This window comes from Tachyglossus aculeatus, chromosome 2 (assembly GCF_015852505.1).
Source record: "Tachyglossus aculeatus isolate mTacAcu1 chromosome 2, mTacAcu1.pri, whole genome shotgun sequence".
NCBI classification, from domain to species: domain Eukaryota; kingdom Metazoa; phylum Chordata; class Mammalia; order Monotremata; family Tachyglossidae; genus Tachyglossus; species Tachyglossus aculeatus.
In genome coordinates this window covers 79,474,837-79,485,115 of record NC_052067.1, presented here as the reverse complement: position 1 = coordinate 79,485,115, position 10,279 = coordinate 79,474,837, and positions in this window count along the sequence as shown.

Genomic DNA, 10,279 nt, shown 5'->3' with positions numbered 1-10,279 from the left:
CCTTTGCTGTGTTGGGTGCTCTGGTCTTTAATGATATTACCCTTTCGCCCTGAGGAAACTTAAATTGGCTAGTTCACCTCTGCCACTTCATGGACTTCGGAGAAGCACTGTGGCCTAGTGGAAAGAGCATAAGGATGGGAAGCAGGAGACCCAGATTCTAGTCCTGGCTCCCCTACCTACCTACCTGCTTTATGACCTTAGGTAAGTCACTTAATCTCTCTGATCCTCAGTTTTCTCATCCATGGAATGGGATGAGGTATATCATGAGCTCTCTAAGTGGAACAGGGGCTGTGTGTGATCTCATATCATTGCTTCTACCCCAGTGCTTAGTACATGTTCAGTGCCTAATAAATATCATCATTATTTAACAGGGAAGCACACTTGCCCCATGTTTTCTGTGTGCCTCAATTACCTCATCTGTAAAATGGGGATTAAGACTGTGAGCTCCATGTGGGGCAGGGACTGTGTCCAACTTGATTATCTTATAACAACTCCAGTGCTTGGCACAGTACCTGTCACATAGCAGGCATTTAACAAGTGTCATTAACAAAAAAATATATTCTCAACAGGAAATCAGTTAGATATTGGGGTGTGAGTTATCATTATGGCTCCAGGGTTTTAGCCCTGGGGCAAATGAACATCAGTAGTTCAGTGATGCACATGCAGTTGGATCATAGAGATGAACCCCAGGGATGGATAAGTGTCAGCCTCTGGGGATTTCCGTCATCAACTTAAGACCTCAAAGAAAACTGGAATGAGAAAGCAAGGAAGGGACTTTCACTTCTTTTCTCTCCCCATTTCTACCTAGAGACGCACTGTTTCATGCATGAATGCAATGCATTCATCTAGCCTGAAAACACCCTTCCTAGGCTTCTTGAAGAATTTAAGAGTTTGAGTTTTTTTTCACAAAATTTAATTTAGGGATTCTGGAAGGCTTTGGTTTTTAAATAAGGAGTTGTGGACATTTCTAATAAGGGGTAGAGTTTACCTCCTGAGAAAGAGTCCTTAGTGTGGTAACATTTCTCCTTAGTAATCTCAGACTTAGCCACTAAACCACAATCAAAGAGGCTGGAAAAAACAAAAGGCTGTATTATTTGTGAGGTCTTTGAACGGGGTTTTTTGGTGTGTCTTAATTGGGTCGGATACATGAAAAATGTCCTATTGAAGTCTGATAGCTGGGAGTTTCCAGAGTAAATGCAAAACTTGATTTTTTTTTAAATAGGCTCCAGCCTTTTTTTTTTTTTTTTGAGGGAAAAGGATTTCAACAGCAGGGTTTAACTTCTTGAGAGTATTTCAGTAGAGATTGGTATTTTCAAGTTCCCAATCCAAATGGTTAGTTCTTCCTCCAATTAATTGCTTCCTCACTCTGCCCTTGAGAAAGAGCCCTTAAAGACCAACCAATTCCTCTGTAGGAAACAATCATTCCTCTTTCAGAAAAGTCAGTGAGGAAAAGAAAGCCACATGATATGATGCCTGAGAGCAAATCCAAGCAAACTGAGGCCATGTCAGTCAGTGTCACTGTTTCTGTGTTCCTAGGCAGGACAATGAATCATGGTGGAATGTGAATCAAGTGGGTAGACTGTTTAGGGAAATGCTTAGGCAGACATTCCTGTAGGTTTCTTCCTACACTTAATGAATATATCACATGTGGCCAGGAAAATCACTGCATGTCCCCTCCGTAAGTGTTTTCATAGTTCCCACCAGTTGCCACCAGTTTCCACCACTAGGCCATGCTGGGAAGTAGATGGCCTAGTGGATAGAGCACAGGCATGGAGGTCAGAAGGACCTGACTTCTAATCCCGGCTCTGCCACTTGTCTGTAGTTTGACCTTGGGCAAGTCACCTCACTTCTCTGTGCCTCAGTTCCCTCATCTGTAAAATGGGGATTAGGACTGTGAGCCCAGGTGGAACATGGACTGTGTCCAACCTGATTACCTTGTACCTACCTCAGCGCTTAAAGCGGTGCATGGCATATAACAAGCGCTTAACAAATACCATAAAAAAACAGTTAAGACAATGTTTTCTCTGACTTAGCCCTCATTTCCTCTACTCCCTTTCCCTTCTGTGTCGCCATCACGCTTGTTTTGTCAGATTCTAAGTGCCTTGTGGGAAGGGAACGTGACTTCCAACTATACTATAGTGTACTTTCCAAAGGGCTTAGGACAGTGCTCTGCACACAGGAAGCACTCAATAAAGACCACTGATTAATTGTTCACAGGCAAGAACATCCTCATACGTAGAAAGAGACATCAAGGCTTACCTTAGAGATCTGAAGCCTAATCTGAGAGCATGGAAGTGAAGTTTCAATTCCTATTTGACCTTGGGTAATGCACTTAACCTTTCTGAGTCATAATTTTATTAGATGAAAAACAGAGAAATCATTATTTGGGTTACATTTTATGCCATTAGCATTGTCATTGTTGTTAAACTTCTATTGAAAGTCCTTTGGTGCTCCTCAAAAGGCACTGCACACAACAGACCCACATAAAAGCATGCGTGTTTTTGAAAGGTGTCCTTTTGTCCAAGTGAGCCTTAGCAGGGAATAGGCAGGGAATATGTCTACCAACTCTGTTATATTGTTCTATCTTACTCTATTTTTCCAAATACTTAGGACAGTGCTCTGCCCACAGTAAGTGCTCAGTAAATTTGATTGATTGATGGATAACGGGTAACCTTAGGTCTGTAGTTGGTGCCTCTGGAGGGGGAAGTTCAGATCACCCTGTGGAAGGTCCCATCTCAGAAAGTAGCATCCCCACCCCTTCCACTTGGAAACTCCAGCAGACTTGCAGACTGTCCCTCACGGGATTTGCCTGCTCCTAAAGTCCAGTGGCAGACTCCCTACTCTGAGGAGGGGAAGCCTTCAGGGTATTTGCATGTCTCCCTCCCTCAGAGCTGCTCAGGAGATGGCAAATGGTTTCAGCTGCTACTATACTTCCGTCATTCATTCATTCATTCAATTGTATTTATTGAGTGCTTACTGTGTGCAGAGCACTGTACTAAGTGCTTGGGAAGTACAAGTCAGCAACATATAGAGACGGTCCCTACCCAACTACGGGCTTACAGTCTAGAAGGGGGAGACAGGAAACAAAACAAAACATGTAGACAGGTGTCAAAATAGTCAGAACAAATAGAATTAAAGCTATATGCATGTCATTAACAAAATAAATAGAATAGTAAATATGTACAAGTAAAATAGAGTAATAAATCTGTACAAATATATATACAACTGCTGTGTGGAGGGTAAGTCATTCTCCTTCCTTCCCATCCTGCACCGTGTCCTTCTGCATCTGAAAGTGGGTAGGAAGAGTGGATGGAGGCTGCCACTCCTTTTCCCAAGGAACACTGGCTTTGGGGAGCATGGTAGGGCAGAAGAGAGAGAATCAATTGATCAAGCAGTGTGGCTCAGTGGAAACAGCACGGGCTTTGGAGTCAGAGGTCATGGTTTCAAATCCTGGCTCTGCCAATTGTCAGCTATGTGACTTTGGGCAAGTCACTTCACTGCTCTGGGCCTCAGTTACCTCATCTGTAAAATGGGGATGATGACTGTGAGCCCCCGTGGGACAACCTGATTACCTTGTAACCTCCAGATCGCTTAGAACAATACTCTGCACATAGTAAGCGCTTACTAAATGCCATCATTATTATTATTTGAGTGATTATTTTGTGCAGAGCACTAGACTAAATGCTTGAGAGCATATGATACAGCAGAGTTGGTAGACATGTTCTCTGCCCACAACAGTCTTATAGTCTAAAAGTGGAAACAGACACTAATATCAACAAATTAATTATGGATATGTACATAAGTACTGTGGGGATGAGGGAGGGGCGAATAAAGGGTGAGAATCCAGTGCAAGGGTGACACAGAAGGGAGTAGGAGAAGAGGAATTGAGAGCTTAGTTGGGGAAGGCCTGTTGGAGAAGATATACTTTTAATAAGGCTTTGAAGGTCGGGAGAGTGATCATCTGTCATATATGATGAGGGAGGGAGTTCCAGGAGAGAGGCAGGATGTGGGGAGGGGTCAGCAGAGGGACAGATGAGATCGAGGTACAGTAAGTAGTAGGTTGGCATTAGAAGAGTGAAGTGTGCGGGCTGGGTTGCAGAAGGAAATCAGGGAGGTAAGGTACAAGGAGGTAAAATAATTGAGTGTCTTAAAGCCTATACTAAGGAGTTTCTGTTTGATGCAGAGGTGGATGGGCAGCAACAGGAGGTTCTTGAGGAGTGGGAAAACATAGACTGAATGGTTTCATAGAAAAACGATCTGGGCAGCAGAGTGAAGTACGGACTGAAGTGTGGAGAGGCAAGAGGAAGGAAAGTCCGAAGACTGATGCAGTAGTCAAGGCGGGATAGGATAAGTGCTTGGATTAAGGTGGTAGCAGTTTGGATGGAGAGGCAAGGGAAGATTTTAGCGATGCTGTGAAGGTTGAACCAACAGGATTTGGTGAAAAATTGACTATGCGGGTTGAATGAGAGAGATGAGTTAAGCATAACACCAAGGTTACGGGCTTGTAAGAAAGGGAAGATGGTGGTACTGTCTACAGTGAAAGAGAGAAAGAAAGGGAGGTTAGTTATATTTTAAAGGTCACAATCTAAGTGTGTGTGGTAGGGTCACTCAAAAATGTGGTCTGGGGCTACTTCCTGACCTGTTGGAGCATACTTCCTGTTCAGTGTGATCAAACCTGGATCCTGTGGACTTAGAACTCCATTTTCATGGTTTGGTCTAAGTGAGAATATAGCAAAGCAGGCCAACCCACAGCATTGCAGCCCCCCACCCCCACCCCCACACTTACACACACACGCACATATTCACACACACAGGACTCCAGTTAGCAGAGAGTTAAATTCATTCATTCATTCAGTCATATTTATTAAGTAAAGCTAAATAATTTAGGGCCTTGATTCTAAATTTACCTTGTGCCTGGAAGTGCTGTTGGGAGCACCTCGAAGAACCTTCATCTCCTAACTGTCCAAATACAGCAACTCTTTACTGAGGTTTGCAGGGGGAATCAATTCTTTTGGGGGAGATAGTTCCTCAGAGTCTAATTTCCTGGGTCACAGCTTCCTGGGACTCTTCAGGCAGGACTTGTGAGATGCCTCTGGGACCTTTCTGATGAGGGCTATCTCTAAAATCGTCAGTCATCCTGAATAAGGCAGGATAATCTTGAAATTTGGGGTCCAACCCACCTCCCTTCAGGATTCATCGGGATCCCCAAAAGCCTGAAAGAGAAAACCAAAAAGGTCACCTGAGCTATATGCACCTTCAACCCCACTGTACTTATGTACATATCTTTAAATGATCTATTATAAGCAACTTATTTATATTTTATTTCAATTATATTAGTGTCTGTCTCCCCTGTAGACCGTAAGCTCATTACGGGCAGGGAACGTGTCTGCTAACTCTGTTGTGTTGTACTCTCCCAAGCACTTAATACAGTGCACATAGTGAGCACTCAATAAATACCATTGATTGATTGATTGATTGATTGATATGCACAGCTCAGCCAATGAGAGGTCTCTTGTGCCCAGGCTGGCTCAAGACTGTGAGCCCGTTGTTGGGTAGGGATTGTCTCTATTTGTTGCCGAATTGTACTTTCCAAGCGCTAAGTACAGTGCTCTGAACACAGTAAGTGCTGAATAAATATGATTGAATGAATGAATAAACCTCCCTCGTTAGTGCAGGGGAAGGGAGACAGACGCCCTACAAGAGCCAAGCCTATGGGTCTGTCTGGGTCTCCCAGCACCAGGTGTGCAGGGCTTTGTCAGGAATCTGGGCCAGTGGCCACTACTGCTGGAACTCAGGCAGAAGCCCTGGGATTGACCTCGGGAGATCTAGCTCACCGTGCATTGTTTATAGAGAAGCAGCGTGGCTCAGTGGAAAGAACATGGGCTTTGGAGTCAGAGGTCATGGGTTCAAGTCCCAGCTCCACCACCTGTCAGCTGTGTGACTTTGGGCAGGTCACTTAACTTCTCTGTGCCACAGTTACATCATCTGTAAAATGGGGATTAAAACTGTGAGGGTCCCCCCCCCCCCCCGCCCCGTGGGACAACCTGATCTCCTTGTAACCTCCCCAGTGCTTAGAACAGTGCTTTGTACATAGTACATGCTTATCAAATGCCATAATTATTATTATTATTATTATTATAGAAGCAGTGGAGGGGCAAGTCACTTTACTTTTCTGGGCCTCAGTTACCTCATCTGTTAAGTGGGGATTAAGATTGCATCTACCCCAATGTTTAATACAGAGGCTGGTGCCCCTCCTTCACCACACTGCTCCTGTTGCTTTTTCCTCCCTCTCGTTTTCCTTTCTCAATACTTTTCCCCACTTTCCCCCTCTCCCCTCTTCCTCCACCCCTCCTCACATTTCTTCCAGCTTCCCGGGTATGGATCAGTTTCTTCACTCTCTTAGTTCAACGCATGCGCCTCTGGCCTAGGGGAAATCCCCAGCCTGCAGTGGCTCTGGCTTTTTGCACTCAGCTTCAGACAGGCTGCGCTCCTCCCTCACATCCACTTGTGACTCCGTTTTGAATTGCCTGTACTTGTTTTCTTTGCTGAAGCTTTTCACTGTTTCACCCCAGCCTCTCACCTCCCTCTCCTTTCTCATCCACCTCCTTCTTCCCCCACCCCTCATCCCACCTTGTCTCCAGAGGTCTCCACCATTGAGCCTGAGGAGTCTTGAAATTACTTAGAAACTTTAACAGGTTGTTGATGATAGTACCTGAAATAATAATACTATAATCATGGCATTCATTAAGCTCTTACTCCCTGCCAAGGGCTGGGGCAAATTCAATCAGATCAGACGGGTCTCTCTCCCACATGGGGCTCACAGACTTAGAGGGAGGAAGAACAGGTGTTTAATTCCCATTTTACCAGATGAGGAAACAGACATAGAGAAATGAAGCAACTTGTCCAAGGTCACATAGCATAAAAGTGACGGAGCTAGGATTAGAATCCATGTCTCCTGCCTAAACTAAGAAATGGGCAACTGGGAAGAAAGCTCACCGTGGTTCCAAATTAGCTCCCTCTTTTCTCCCAAGTGCCATGGCATCATGTACAAACTGTGGCTAGCATGACCACTGGCAGACCTCATAATGTGGCATTATGTTGCACCAGGAAGGCACAATAGCATGATGATGATAGAGCTCTTCATTTATTCAATTGTATTTATTGAGCGCTTACTTTGTGCAGAGCACTGTACTAAGTGCTTGGGAAGTACAAGTTGGCAACATATAGAGACGGTCCCTACCCAACAACGGGCTCACAGTCTCGAAGGGGGAGACAGACAATAAGCACCCAAATATCATGGATCAATAGATTTACATCACAGACAGCAACTTGCGGCAGCAACCCCAAGTTTAGCCATTCCTAGGGTGTTTCTCAGAGCAGGGCCCCTGGCCCATCACTTCCTCCAGAGTTGTTCCATCCCCCTCCCAAATCCAAATGAAACTTAGTGTGTGTCAGATCCATGGTGGAGAGAGGTTTGGTGCTTAAACTAGGAAAAACTAGACCTAGGAGCCTGGTTCCATGTCTGTAGCAGAATGGGGACAGGCTAGCTGAAAACCAGGCCATCTGGTATAAAATGAATGGCTACTCTTCCTGTTTGTCTAGGTTGGTGAAATGTAGAATGGGGGAAGGGGAAGAATGTTGCTGATCAAGAAGGCATTTTGAGGAAGAGGCCAGAAGATGTACTAAAAATAAAAACCAAGATAATCTCTCTACGTGGATATCTGTTCATTTTAGCCCTGAAGCCACTTGGGTTAAAAGGGGATTTTCAGAATGATGTGACACACCCAGACTAAACTGAGCCTTCAATATTCTCCCAGGCCAGGGAAAATAGGTGGGTGTGTGTCCTTATCTAGACAAAACTCATCTTTTGGAGTCTTTTTTTTTTTGGTATTTGTTTAGCTCCTACTATGTTCCAGACACCCTACTAAGTGCTGGGGTAGATACAAGCAAATCAGGTTGGACAGAGTCCATGTCCCACATGGGGATCACAGTTATAATCCCCATTTTACAGATGAAGTAACTGAGGCACAGAGAGGTTAAGTATTTGATCATGATCACACAGCAGTCAGGGGACAGAACTGGAATGAGAGCCCAGGTCCTTTTGATTCCCAGGCCTACTTTCTATCCACTAGACCATTCTGTATCTCTTCACTTTACCCCTAGAGGGTAGAGCCATGACTTTTACAAAGGCTATTTTAGTAGCATGCATGAACTAATGTGTTTTTATAAGCATTTTTAATTTTGCAATTTTTGCCTCAGGAGGAACTATGACTTAAAAAAAAGGATCATCACTTTCAATCCATTCAAGAAGGTGCTGCTGACCCATTAGCAACAACAGACTTCCCAAAAAGGCAATCTCAAAACACAACTCACACTATTCTTAAACCTGGAAAAACCCTTTCTTTCCCAAATATACTAGAGTGGCGGAGTAGTCTTAAGCATTCAACTTCTGTGCAAAGGATAGAGCAGGCCTGTCTACTTACCCTCCCCCTCCCCGTGCCTGTCACTGACATCACTCCTTTTCCTTCCTGCCACCCACATATTAAGTGAGAGGCTTGTAGATTAAACTGCTACACCTGGCCCCATCTCCCCTGTGCCCCATTTTTCCTGGAGGACCTGTTTTCCTCTTTTCTACTACCCAATCTAGGGTGCCTGTGGTCTGTCTTAAATAGATGTTCATTCTTTCCCAGCCCCTCTGCAAAGATCTCTTTTCCATAGAAGCTACACCTCCTTAGGGATCATTCCAGACCAGGGAGGATGAAGTTTTCAGGTGGTTATGAGGAGGAATTGATGAGCAAACTCCCATTAGGAAGAGGGTTCATTTGGGGAAATACGCTAACTTCCTCCTGGTTTCAGAGACAGCTTGTGGTTGTTGAGAAATGTTGCCGTTTCTCATTTTAAGGTGCAGATGTTTCAGGAGGAACAGGGATCTGACCTGAAAAAAATAAATACACTTTCTTCATCTCCCTTCCCTCCTTGTCTAATTACCTCACCTGAAACTTGAGTCGGGTTCTAATTAGGAAGCTGGAGGTAATTAGCAAGGCTGACTGCTTATGCCTTCACTGCTGGGTCCCCTGAAGAGCTAGTTTCCATTCAGTCCTGGGCCTGAAACAGCCAGAGCCCTGACTCTTCCATTCCCTGTTCCTGGTTAGCTGAGGAATCCCCTGGCCAAGGAGTGGGAACCAGCCTGCTTACCGACCCCCAAAGCAGAATACTACCCCAACTTTCCTGCCAGAGCCTTTCATTTTCCACGATGGCCTCCCCACCCCACCACTGCCTGACACCTACAAGTAAGTCGTTTCTTAAGTGTAAGTTTGCCGCAGCTCAGGATGAAACCAAAATGAAGACCCAAGACCCAGTTGTAAAAACAAAATGAAAACCAAAACAACGAACTCCAAAAGCCTTGTGTCAGACTTCCTCAGTATAAAAGTTGCGGATAAATCAGCACTTGTGATCTAATCCTTCACCCTCTCCCAGATAATAACAATACCAGAATAACACTTAATGAGGGGGGTGATTTAAACGAGAGAGAACAGAAATGTTTTCAGGTGTAATTTAGAGGTAGAATTGATAGAGGTCAGAAAGGCATGAAGACAACTAGCAGATTGGCCTGGAGAAATCTTGGCCAATAACAGGTCTGCAAAAAGGATCAGATAGGAGACTCCTGTTAGATAAGCATTAGAGATGTGGAGGAAAGAATAGAATCATATTTTTCTTTCCAACTCATTCCCTCAGGGAAGATATTCAGCAGTCATTGACCCCTCCTGCCTTTAGAAATACTCAAACTCATGGGAATATTACAGCTTTTTTTTTGTTTGTTTTAATGGTAAGTGCTATGCACCAGCCTCTGTATTAAGCATTGGGGTAGATGCAATCAATCTCCATTTAATAGATGAGGTAACTGAGGCCCCGAAAAGTAAAGTGACTTGCCCAAGGTTGCACAGAAGACAAGTGGCAGGGGCTGGACTAGACCCCAAGTCCTTCTCCCAGGCCTGTACTTTATCCACTAAGTGGCCACTAAGCTTCTCCTTTCTCCAGAATTAAGGTTCTTACAGTGCTTGTCACATAGTAAGTGCTTAACAAATGCCATCATTATTATTATAACACTGACTTATAATTTTATCATTGCACCTAGGTCAGTGATACAGTATTAATGATATCGAGTAAAGAACAACAAAGAATTACAACTGTAAGCTTAGCAATAAGGTTATTTTTAGCCTGACAAATTCTTGAGATGATACTGCAAAGCATAGGCATGTGTAAATTAGGTACATCCTAT